The 13,346-nt window shown below is 36.4% G+C and overlaps 1 non-coding gene across 1 annotated transcript; it reads left to right on the forward strand.

Annotated features, from left to right (window-relative positions):
• The first annotated feature begins 3,409 nt into the window (after positions 1-3,409).
• LOC112774048 (small nucleolar RNA R71) lies at positions 3,410-3,517 on the forward strand. Its single transcript, XR_003188561.1, has one exon. It is a non-coding gene; the product is annotated as a small nucleolar RNA R71 (small nucleolar RNA).
• The last annotated feature ends 9,829 nt before the right edge of the window (positions 3,518-13,346 follow it).

Consider the following 13,346-nt stretch of genomic DNA (forward strand, 5'->3'; position numbering starts at 1 on the left):
AAGTGCATCCCCTGAGGCATCTCAGGGATTTCATGGTGAGGAATTTCCTCATGCTCATGTTGAGGTCCATGATCTCTTATTTGCTCCATCCTTTTCTTAGTGATGGGCTTGTCCTCTTCAATGAGGATGTCTCCCTCTATGTCAATTCCAGCCGAATTGCAGAGGTGGCAAATGAGGTGAGAAAAGGCTAACCTTGCCCAAGTGGAGGACTTGTTAGCCACCTTGTAGAGTTCTTGAGGTATAATCTCATGAACTTCCACCTCTTCTCCAATCATGATACTATGGATCATGATGGCCCAGTCTATAGTAACTTCAGACCGGTTACTAGTAGGAATGATTGAGCATTGAATGAACTCTAGCCATTCCCTAGCCACTGGTTTGAGGTCATGCCTTCTTAATTGAACCGGCTTGCCTCTTGAGTCAATTTTCCATTGATCTCCTTCCTCACATATGTCTATGAGGACTTGGTCCAACCTTTGATCAAAGTTGACCCTTCTTGTGTAGGGGCGTGCGTTCTCTTCCATCATTGGCAAGTTGAACGCCAGCCTTACATTTTCTGGACTGAAATCTAAGTATTTTCCCCGAACCATGGTAAGCCAATACTTTGGATTCGGGTTCACACTTTGATCATGGTTCCTAGTGATCCATGCGTTTGCATAGAACTCTTGAACCATTAGGATCCTGACTTGTTGAATGGGGTTGGTGAGAACTTCCCAACCTCTTCTTTGGATTTCAAGTCGGATCTCTGGATACTCATTCTTCTTGAGCTTGAAAGGAACCTCAGGGATCACTTTCTTCTTGGCCACAACTTCATAGAAGTGGTCTTGATGGACCTTTGAGATGAATCTCTCCATCTCCCATGACTCAAAGGTGGAAGCAATTGCCTTCCCTTTCCTCTTTCTAGAGGTTTCTCTGGTCTTAGGTGCCATAAATGGTTATGGAAAAATAAAAAGCTATGCTTTTACCACACCAAACTTAAAATGTTTGCTTATTCCCGAGCAAAAGAAGAAAGAAAGTAGTAGAAGAAGAAGAAAATGGAGGAGATGGAGGGTGAGGTGTTTCGGCCAAGGTGAGAAGTTAGGGTTGTGTTGTGTGAAAATGAAGAAGGAATGAGGGGTTTATATAGGAGGGGGAGAGGGTTAAGTTTTGGCCATTAGGGTTGGGTTTGGGAGGGAAAATATTTTGAATTTGAAGGTAGGTGGGATTTATGGGGAAGAGAAGATGGATGTGAGTGGTGAGGGGGTGATGGGAAAGAGTGATTGAAGTGATTGGTGAAGGGTATTTGGGGAAGAGAGTTATGAAAAGGTGTGAAGGGGAGAGAAGAAGTGGTGGGAATCCTGTGGGGTCTACAGATCATGTGGGAATCCTGTGGGATCCATAGATCCTGAGGTGTCAAGGATTTTTCATCCCTGCACCCTTTAGACGTGTAAAACGCCCTATACATGCAATCCTGGCGTTTAACGCCAGACTGCTGCCTGTTTTTGGCGTTAAACGCCACTTCCATGCTCTGTTCTGGCGTTTAACGCCAGGTAGATGCTTGTTTCTGGCGTTAAACGCCAGCTTGGTGCCTGTTTCTAGCATTAAACGCCAGACAAATGCTTATTTCTGGTGTTTAAATGCCAGACTATTCTCCTCTAGGGTGTGCTGTTTTTCATTCTATTTTTCATTCTGTTTTTGATTTTTCAGTAGTTTTTGTGACTTCACATGATCATCAACCTAAAGAACACATAAAATAACAATGGAAAATAAATAAATATAATTAGATAACATTGGGTTGCCTCCCAACAAGCGCTTCTTTAATGTGAATAGCTTGACAGTGAGCTCTCATGGAGCCTCACAGATGTTCAGAGCATTGTTGGAACCTCCCAACACCAAACTTAGAGTTTGACTGTGGGGAATCTGGTTGACTCTGCAGTGAGAGAAGCTTTTCATGCTTCCTCTCCATGGTTACAGAAGGAGATCCTTGAGTTTTAAACACAAGGTTGTCCTCATTCAGTTGAAGGATCAATTCTCCTCTGTCCACATCAATCACCATCCTTCCCAGTGTCTAGGATTATGAAATCAGCAGGGATGTAAAGGCCTTTAACCTTTACTAGCACGTCCTCTACTTGTCCATAAGCCTATTTTCTTGAGTTGTCTGCCATCTCTAATGAGATTCTGGCAGCTTGCACATCAAAGATTCCCAGTTTCTCCATTACAGAGAGTGGCATGAGGTTTATCCCTAACCTAAGGTTACATAGAGCCTTCTCAAAGGTCATGGTGCCTATGGTACAAGGTATTAAGAACTTTCCAGGATCCTGTTTCTTCTGAGGCAATGTCAGTTGATCCAGATCACTCAGTTCATTGATGAACAAGGGAGGTTCATCTTCCCAAGTCTCATTACCAAATAATTTGGCATTCAGCTTCATGATTGCACCAGGTACTTGGCAACTTGCTCTTCAGTGACATCTTCATTCTCTTCAGAAGAAGAATACTCATTAGAGCTCATGAATGGCATAAGGAGGTTCAATGGAATCTCTATGGTCTCAAGATGAGCCTCAAATTTCTTTGGTTCCTCAGAGGGAAACTCCTTGTTGATCACTGGACGTCCCAGGAGGTCTTCCTCACTGGGATTCACGTCCTCTCCCTCCCTTGTAGGTTCGGCTATGATGGTTAAATCAATGGCCTTGCACTCTCTTTTTAGATTCTCTTCTGTATTGCTTGGGAGAGTACTAGGAGGGATTTCAGTGACTCTTTTACTCAGCTGGCCCACTTGTGCCTCCAAATTCCTAATGGAGGACCTTGTTTCATTCATGAAACTTAAAGTGGCCTTAGATAGATCAGAGACTATGTTTGCTAAGCTAGATGGATTATGCTCAGAACTCTCTGTCTTTTGCTGAGTGGATGATGGAAAAGGTTTGCTATTGCTAAACCTGTTTCTTCCACCATTATTAAAGCCCTGTTGAGGCTTTTGTTGATCCTTCCATGAGAAATTTGGATGATTCCTCCATGAGGGATTATAGGTGTTTCCATAGGGTTCACCCATGTAATTCACCTCTGCTATTGCAGGGTTCTCAGGATCATAAGCTTCTTCTTCAGAAGAGGCCTCTTTAGTACTGCTGGATGATTCCTTCAATCCATTCAGACTCTGAGAAATCATATTGACTTGCTGAGTCAATATTTTATTCTGAGCCAATATGGCATTCAGAGTATCAATTTCAAGAACTCCCTTTTTCATAGGCGTCCCATTACTCACAGAATTCCTTTCAGAAGTATACATGAACTAGTTATTTGCAACCATGTTAATGAGTTCTTGAGCTTCTGCAGGCGTTTTCTTTAGGTGAATGGATCCACCTACAAAATGGTCCAATGACATTTTAGATAATTCAGAAAGACTATCATAGAATATATCCAGGATGGTCCATTCTGAAAGCATGTCAGAAGTACACTTTTTGGTCAGTTTCTTGTATCTCTCCCAAGCTTCATAGAGGGATTCTCCTTCTTTCTGTCTGAAGGTTTAAACATCCACTCTAAGCTTACTAAGCTTTTGAGGAGGAAAGAACTTGGCTAAGAAAGCCGTGACCAGCTTATCCCAAGAGTTCAGGCTATCTTTAGGTTGAGAGTCCAACCATACTCTAGCTCTGTGACTTACAGTAAACGGGAAAAGCATAAGCCTGTAGACCTCGGGATCAACCCCATTGGTCTTAACAGTATCACAGATCTGTAAGAATTCAGTTAAGAACTGAAAAGGATCTTCTGATGGAAGTCCATAAAACATGCAATTCTGTTGCATCAGAGAAACTAATTGAGGTTTCAGCTTAAAATTGTTTGCTCCAATGGCAGGGATTGAGATGCTTCTTCCATATAAATTGGAATTAGGTGCAGTAAAGTCACCAAGCATCTTCCTTGCATTATTATTATTTTCGGCCATGTCTCCTTCTTTTTCGAAATTTTCAGTTAGATTTTCTCCAGAGAGTTGTGCTTTAGCTTCCCTTAGCTTCCTCTTCAGAGTCCTTTCAGGTTTAGGATCAGCTTCAACAAGAATGTTCTTGTCCTTGTTCCTGCTCATATGAAAAAGAAGAAAACAGAAAAGAAAATATGGAATCCTCTATGTCACATTATAGAGATTCCTTATGCAAGTATAAGAAGAGAAGAATAGAAGAAGAGAAATTCGAACACCAAGAGGAAGAGAAAGTTCGAATTTTGAGATGAAGAGAAGTGTTAGTAAATAAATAAATAATTAGAAGGAGATGAGAGAGAGGGAATTTTGAAAATTAATTAAATTAAAAAAAATTTAAAGTTAAATTTTGAAAATTAAAATTGAAATAAAATTAAATTGAAATTAAAATAATTAGTTAATTAAAAAGGAAATTTGAAAAAGAGGAAAGGGATTTTTGAAAACTAGAGAGGGAGTTAGTTAGGTAGTTTTGAAAAAGATAAGAATTAAACAAAAAGTAAAGTGGTTAATTGAAAAAGATTTGAAAATCAAATTTGAAAAGATAAAAAGTTAGAAAAGATTTTGAAATTAAATTTTGAAAAAGATGTGATTGAAATTTTATTTTGAAAAAGATTTGAAAAAGAATTTTAAAAAGATTTGATTTTGAAAGTTAAAGTTGATTACTTGACTAACAAGAAACAAAAATATTTGATTTTAAAATTTAAAGATTGAACCTTTCTTAAGAGGCAAGTAACAAACTTAAAATTTTTGAATCAATCATATTAATTGTTAGCATTAATTTCGAAAATATGATTTAGAAATAAGAAAAAGATTTTGAAAATCAATCATAAAGTTTTCGAAAATATGAAGGAAAAATTGAAAAAGATTTGATTTTTGAAAAAGATTTGAAAAAGATAGAATTTTTAAATTGAAAATTTGATTTGACTCATAAGAAACAACTAAATTTTAAAAAGTTTTGAAAAAGTCAACTCAAATCTTCGAGAATTTATGAGAGAAAAAGAGAAAGATATTTTTTTGATTTTTGAATTTTTAATGTAGAAAGAGAAAAATATCAAAAAGACTCAATGCATGAAACTTTTGAATCAAAACACATGATGCATGCAAGAACATTATAAATGTCAAGATGAACACCAAGAACACTTTGAATATCAAGATGAACACCAAGAACTTATTTTTGAAAATTTTGAAGAAAAGAAAACATGCAAGACACTAAACTTAAAGATTTTTAATTTTTTGACACTAAGAATTCAAGAATGCATATGAAAAACAAGAAAAGACACAAAATAAGAAAATATGAAGATCAAACAAGAAGATTGGCCAAGAACGACTTGAAGATCATGAAGAATGCAATGCATGAAATTTTTGAAAATAATTTTTGGAAAATTAAAAAGATGCAATTGACACCAAACTTAAAACTTGACTCTAGACTCAAACAAGAAACACAAAAATATTTTTGATTTTATGATTTTATAAATTTTTTTTGATTTTTTGAAAATTAATTTGGAAAAACGAAAAAGAAGAAATTATATTTTTTTGTTCAAAAATAAGAAATAAAAAATTTAAAGTTAAAATAAAATTACCTAATCTGAGCAACAAGATGAACCGTCAGTTGTCCAAACTCGAACAATCCCCGGCAACGGCGCCAAAAACTTGGTGTACGAAATTGTGATCATCAATGGCGCCAACAACTTGGTACGTACAATTGTAATCTCAACTCTTTATCACAACTTCGCACAACTAACCAGCAAGTGCATTGGGTCATCCAAGTAATAAACCTTACGTGAGTAAGGATCAATCCCACGGAGATTGTCGGTCTGAAGCAAGCTATGGTCACCTTGTAAATCTCAGTCAGGCAGATTCAAATGGTTATGGTGAATTGATAATAAAAAGATAAATAAAATATAAAATAAAGATAGAGGTACTTATGTAATTCATTGGTGAGAATTTCAGATAAGCGTATAGAGATGCTTTCGTTCCTCTGAACCTCTGCTTTCCTGCTGTCTTCATCCAATCATTCCTACTCCGTTCTATGGCAAGCTTTATGTAGGGCATCACTGTAACAACCCTAGTTTTTGAAAATCAAATAATTAGTTATTTGTGATTTATCTTAAGAAAATTATTTTGCTAAAGGTAATTAAATAGAGTTTCATGATAATTAAAGTTTAAATTAATTAGAATTTTTATATAAACTTTATTAGATATTTGGTATAATTGAAATTATAATTTTAGTAATTGAAAAATAAGAAAGAATTGTATTGTTCAATTTAAGTAATTTTTAATGAATTATGTTCTATTTTTATTAATTTGTACTCTTAGAGATTAATTTATTAGAAATGATTAGTTTGATTTTTATAAATACTTTAAGTTTAAGTTAATTAATGTTCAAGTACTATTTTTATTATAATTAGCTATTCTACACAAATTGAAATTTAGAGTTTTGATAAAAGGTTATATCATTTAATTTGAATAATTAATATTGATTTTAAGTTATATTTTATAAACATGTGATTAATATGTTCATTTTACATTTTAAATTAGAAATAATTGATTGAGCCTAGAAATATGTTGATAAATAATGTTCCTAAATATTAATAGAGTATATTTGATTTTAAAATTACTCTACCCTCCAATTTTATCAAAATATCTATTCATATCTATCCATATTCTTTTATAAAATCCCTAATTTCTAACCCTAATTCCCAAACTGAATCAGAAACCCTAATTCCTAATTTCAAACCCTAACCCTTCCACCCTCACCATCCCTCAGCCGTACCCCACCCCCTTTTCTTCCTAAACACAACACACACAAACAAAAGAAAGAAACAGAGAAATGAAAAGGGAGAACAGGAGGGAGACGCCGTCGCCACCTCCGTCGCGTGTCACCACCGGTCATTGCTGCTGAGCCGTCGTCGGAAACGGAACCGCGGAGAGAGAGAGAGCCGTCCAGCCACCTTGCTAGAGCCGTCGTTTCTGCGCCGTCGCCATCGTCAGCCCCGCGAGCTGCTACCCACGTCACTGCCGTCGAAGCTCCACGACACTGCTGCCATTTCGCGAGGAGAGGACGTTCGCAGAGGGAGCCAGGGGAGAAAGGGAGAGACGAGCGCAAACCAGATCGGGAGGGAAAAGGCACCGTGTCTGGTAGCTGCCGTCGCGTCGCCGCCGTCGCCCTCACTGCGCCGCCGTCGTCCTCGTCACAGAGCCAGCCGCCGCCACTTATAGCAAAGTCAGAGAGATAGAACTCGGGAAACAGAGGAGACAGAGAGCTCGAAGGCTGAGCTGGGGTTCAACCACCGTGCCCAGCCGTGCTTGCGTCGTCGGCACCGTTTTCGTCGAAACTGCCGCCGTTTGAGGGGCTATGCTTGGCCGCCGTTGTGCTGCCCTGCTTCACCGTGGCTGAGCTCTGCCACTCCCTGCTCTTTGGGCTTGGTGACTATGCTTCATTGCATACTTTGAGTGTCTGTCATGCTTTGTGACTTGTTCTGGTAACAAGAGTTTGAGTTTTATATGCATAACTGTCTGATGATTAACGCTGTTAGTTTATCATTTCATACTTCATGGTATTAGGTCTGGCCAACTTAATACTAATGATTTATGTATATGGGAACACTAATGGGTTATCATAGACGAAATAGAAGTAATAGGTAATGCGATTCACGGGGTTTGGGAGCGTTAGAGGTTATGAAGTTAGCTTCGATTCGACGTATAATCTTTATTCGTGCCACATGAACTCGTGCCATCCTTTTCTTCGTTGCTTTCATTAGAATTCTCTAGTTTGAATTTCCTCCTTAGAATGTGATTTGATTGTTCCTGAACCATACCTTATCATTCTTGTATACCTTTGTTTGCCTATGAATCTGATTGCTTACGTAACTTTTTGAATATTCATTCTTGACAATGCCTATGCTTCTGTTCATATATTCTTCTTTCTTTGATTTCAGTTTGAATTTATGTCATTCTAGCAATTTTCGAGGGCAAAAATTTTTTTAAGGTGGGTAGAATGTAACAACCATGGTTTTTGAAAATCAAATGATTAGTTATTTGTAATTTATTATATTTGTTGACAATTATGTTTTAAGAAAATTATTTAGCTAGAGGTAATTAAATAGAGTTTCATGATAATTAGAGTTTAAACTAATTAGAATATTTATATAATCTTTATTAGATATTTGGTATAATTGAAATTATAATTTTGGTAATTAAAAAATAAGAAGAATTGTATAATTTAATTTAAATAAATTCTATTTTAAATGAGTTGTTATTAATTTGAACTCCTAGAAATTATTTTATTAGAAATGATTAGATTTATATTTATAAATACTTTAAGTTTAAGTCAATTAATATTTATGTACAATTTTTATTATAATTAAAGATTTTATAAATTGAAATTAAAGTTTCAGAGATAGAAAAATAATAGAGATTTGTATGATTTAATCTAAAAAATTGATATTTGAATTTAAATTGTACTTTACAAAATATAATTAACTTGTTCATTTTATAATGTAAATTAGAAATAATTAATTCAACTTAGCAATATGTTGATAAACAATGTTCTTAGATATTTTTAACAGAGTATGTTTGATTTTAAAATTATCCTACCCTCCAATTTTATCAAAATATCTATTCGTACCTATCCTTATTCTTTTATAAAATTCATAATTCCTAAACCTAAATTTTCAAATTGAATCAGAAACCCTAATTCCCAAATCCTAGAAACCCTAACCCTAATGTTTCCCTTTCCTCAGCCTCTGAACGCAGCCTCCACCCCCCTTTCTTCCTAAACACCACACACACACAAAAGAAGAAAGAAACGTAGAGAGAAAGAGCACGAAGAGCAGAGAAAAGAGAGAGGAAAGAACTGCTGTCCCGCCGCCGCCGTGACCGTCACACTGCCACTGTTCAACTCCGCTCGCGCTGCCGCACGTTCCATCACCATCAGAGTCATCGTCGCCATTTGTGGAGCCGCGAGGAGCTCGCCGTTGAGCTGCTTTGCAGCGCCGTTCCGTCCAAAGAGCCGAGTCCGAGCCCGCATCGCCGTCATTCGCGTTCTGCCGCCGCCGCTTCAAGGGTCTGTCGTCGCTGCTGACATCGCCAAAAGGAGGAGAGCGACCACCACGAGGAGCCGCCGCTAGAGGAGGAAGGAGAAGTCTCCTGTCGTCAACGTTACGTCTCTTCACCGCTGCTGCTATCGATGGAAGTCATCACCATCGCCGAGCTGCTACATCGCTGGACATCATTGCTGGAGGACCGAATGGAAAGGCTCGCCAGTTTTGCTTTTGCTTCTGGGTTTCTGGAATCTGAGAAAACGCCATTATCACTGCTGTTTGTTGAGTTCAAGATCACTGTTGCTGTTCTTGCTCTGTTCTGCCTCTGCTTGTGATTTTCGTAGTTACCAGAGTCTCTACTACCGTGGATACTGCCATTGGAGTCGCTAGGAACCAATGTTGGAGCTGCCCTTGATGATTCTGATGCTGCTACGTAGGTTCCGAGCTGTTGTGTCGTTGCTAGAGGAAGGGAACTCATTGGAGAAACATCACCAAGGCTGTTGTTTGGTTTGATTCCATTGTTAATGCGACACTGAGGTAGGGGATTTAACGTTTTTAATTTAGAATGCCTACAATGTTATTGGATAAGTGCAAATGGTTAAGAATTTCTTAATTGACAAGAATGACTTGAAATGTGTTTGAGAATGGTTAGCTATTGTGATTTTTCTGAGTTATGATTCGAATTAAATGTGGTTGTGAATGGTGATTAAACTGGTGATATTGATTTTGATTTGAGGCTATAACTATTACCGATTTTCTAATTGTTTGGAATTATTGAGAATCCTGTTATTTGATTATGTTGAGCTGGTTGCCATAGGCTGGTTTGCTTGATGGTTGCAAACTGACTGAAATTCTGATCTTTGACAGATTTATATTAAATTGAATGATGTGTTGGTTATTTGATATAGTGTAACAGTAGTGGTTTTGTTGGAAATTCTGATCTTATGTGATATTGCTGAATTGGTTGAAATCTGGTTGTGAATTGTATTTTGAATTACTGATTTTTTTGTGATGAGTTGGCTGAGATTTTCATCTTGAGTGAGTTATTTTAAATTGTTTGATATTGAATTGGAATTTTAGTATATTGGAATGGCTGTGAAATGGACTTGTGACGGGTTGAAATTAGTTGAAATAGGGTTGTGAATGATTTATTTAATGTTACATATTAAGCTGAAAAATGTTGAGCTAATTATTAAAAATCTGACGTTTTGATAATTGATGAATGGAGTTTAGATTAAGGCTGTGATTGTGACTGGTTCTGTTACTGTGAGTGATTGATTAATTAGTAAGATTAATTCTGGCTAAGTTGTGGCTGTATTCTGATTATTAAGAATAAGTGCTTGTTGTTGTTTTTAGTTATCTGATGTAACGGAACGGCTGTGATACTGACAACGACTGATTGGAATTGGCTTTGATGGTTGCTAAAGTTGATTTATAATTAATTAGAATTAAGTTTGAGAACAGTTAAAGGATTGAAGTTTGATTACTAAATCATTCTCTTCAAATTTGACTTTTAAAACTAAATAGTAACTGTGCTAAAGAGTAAATGACATTAAAATAATTAGAATTATGAAAAGCTGATTTTTGGGATTACTAGTTGATTGAGTTTAATTTTGAAAGGATTCCATGATATGTGAAAAGTAAATATGAATTGATGAGATTGGAGTTGGATTGATGGATTAGTTAGAATTGTGGAGTATGATTGATTTGTTAAATATTATGAATTGTGAATGTCTGATTGATTGAGAATTATCTGTTTGAAAATTGTTGGGAAAAGGACTGGTGATTTGTGGAGAAAGAGGAAACCCGTAAGGGTGGCTAGGTCCGAGTTTTAGGGGAGGTGCTGCCGGAATTTTGTAAAATCTGAGGTTTTACTTGAAAAAGTTATTTTAGAAGGTTTGGATTTGGAAAGTTATGTTATTTAAGTTTTATCTATTGATTAAAGTATTATGTATGGGCTAACTTGATCTCACTAACTGATGTATGCGTCATATCCTCTGTAAGCAGACTCTGCCTTACAGGTGACGGCATTCTAGCCGTGTATGAATTAATATCCTCTGCAAGTGATCCCAGGTTATCAGTTGCAGGTACAGCTCTCAATAGCTGTGTAACACTGGAAAATGTTCTGTGGTCGTACCACTATCTATCTGACTGCCTTCACGCAGCAGATCATTACATAATCATTCTCATTATCATCATTCATTATCATTCTCATTATTCATCATCACTTTCACATTCTTATGCAGTACCTCTTTCTTTCTCTATTCAATCATACTGTATAAACTTTACATCTTTCACTCTTGTAATATCTTGGCTCAAGCCATTTCTCTTTGCCATTCGTTCATAAAAAAATCAATCATCAATTCAGTTCATAATCTCTGCTATGGCAATCTTGAGTCAATCCAACTTTAAAACTATCTTTCATTTTAGTTCTCTATCAAAGACTCAAGAAAATAACCTTTCATTAGAAGTAATCAAATAAAACACTTTCTCAAGTTTACTAACTTCACAAAGATTCAAAAATCATATCTTTTACTATTCAAATTCAAATATTATTATTTCACCAAATTTCTAAAAAGGTAATCCTTTATTTCAAGCCCAAAACATAACTCTTTCTATATTGAATCAAATTCAAAACATAATTTCTTTCTTAAATAATTCAAGTTCGAAACATAATTCCTTTCCTTGGTAAATTGAACTCAAAATATTTTAATTCTTTTCTAAACTAAACAAAACTCAAGTGATATAATTTTCCAAATTTAGAGCTTCTAAAATAACTTTCCAAATGAAACCTCAGATTTTTATAAAATTTCGACAGCACTTCCCCTAAAACTCGGACCTAGCCACCCTTACGGGTTCCCTCTTTCTCCACAAATCACCAGTCCTTTTCCCAACAATTTTCAAACAGATAATTCTCAATCAATCAGACATTCACAATTCATAATATTTAAAATATCAATCATACTCCAAAATTCCAACTAATCCATCAATCCAACTCCAATCTCATCAATTCATATTTACTTTTCACATATCATGGAATCCTTTCAAAATTAAACTCAATCAACTAGTAATCCCAAAAAATCAGCCTTTCATAATTTTAACTAATGCCATTTACTCTTTAGCAAAGTTACTATTTTGTTTTAAAAGTTAGACTTGAAGAGAATGATTTGGTAATCAAACTTCAATCTTTTAACAGTTCTCAATCTTAATTCTAATTAATCATGACTCAACTTTAACAATCATCAAAGCCAATTCCAATCAGTCACAAGTTAATTTCACAGCCATTCCGATACATCAGATAACCAAAAATAACAAGAAGCACTTACTCTCAATAACCAGAATACAGCCACACAACTCAACTAATTCAGTATAATCACATAGAACCAGAACTTTTCAACAATTCCATCAAAATCAGAGAAAACAATATCAATTACAACTTCAAACACTCACAACAAAGCCCAAAGACATTCACAGCCATAACTTGAATTCAATAATCCAAATTTCACAACCTCAAACCAAGCTTATTTCTATCAATTAGTCTCTTATAACAACAAAACCAATTACATTCACAGCAGCAATCCAAACTAAATTCATCAATTATCCATTCAACAACTGTTCAACAATTAACTCAGCATATTCTAGTTTAATAAGTTACACTAAATTAATCATTATTCACAACAGCATCTAAGTTCAATCACAGCTCAGAATATTCACAACGACTAACTAATTTCAAATGCATTTCAAGTCATTCATGTTAATTAAGAAATTCTTAACCATTGTTAACCATTTGCACTTATCCAATAACTTTCTAGGCATTCTAAATTGAAAACGTTAAATCCCCTACCTCAAAGTGTCAAAATTTGCAGAATTTAAATGCGACACACCCAGTATTCCAAATCCACAGCAGCAGCGGTAGTTTTGGCATCTCTAATCGATAACAGCGGCACTCTGTCAGGTTCTGACATCCGTTTTGTCCCCTTGGCAGCAACACAATGTTCTTGGGCAGCTTCAGTAACAATTTCCAGCACTCATTTTATTTCCTGGGTAGCAACCATGGTGGTTTTGAGTAGCTCCAGTGATGGTGAAAAGCTTCAGCATCAGCCAAACAGCAGCAGTAACAATTCAGAGTAGAGCCAGAACAAGGCCAGGCCAACAATAACAGTTCCAGCAGCGGCGGTTGCATCTTCTCGGATTCCAGAAACCAGAGGCAGAAGCAGAACTGGCTAGCTTTTCCATTCGGTCCTCCAGCGATGATGTCCGGCGATGCAACGGCTCGGCGACAGCGACGTGGAGCACAGCTCCTCTCCTTGGTGGCGACCCTGACCCGCGTTCGTTCTCTCTCTCTGCTGGCCCCTCAACGACGACGG

The sequence above is a fragment of the Arachis hypogaea genome, chromosome 18 (genome assembly GCF_003086295.3).
Source record: "Arachis hypogaea cultivar Tifrunner chromosome 18, arahy.Tifrunner.gnm2.J5K5, whole genome shotgun sequence".
NCBI classification, from domain to species: Eukaryota; Viridiplantae; Streptophyta; class Magnoliopsida; order Fabales; family Fabaceae; genus Arachis; species Arachis hypogaea.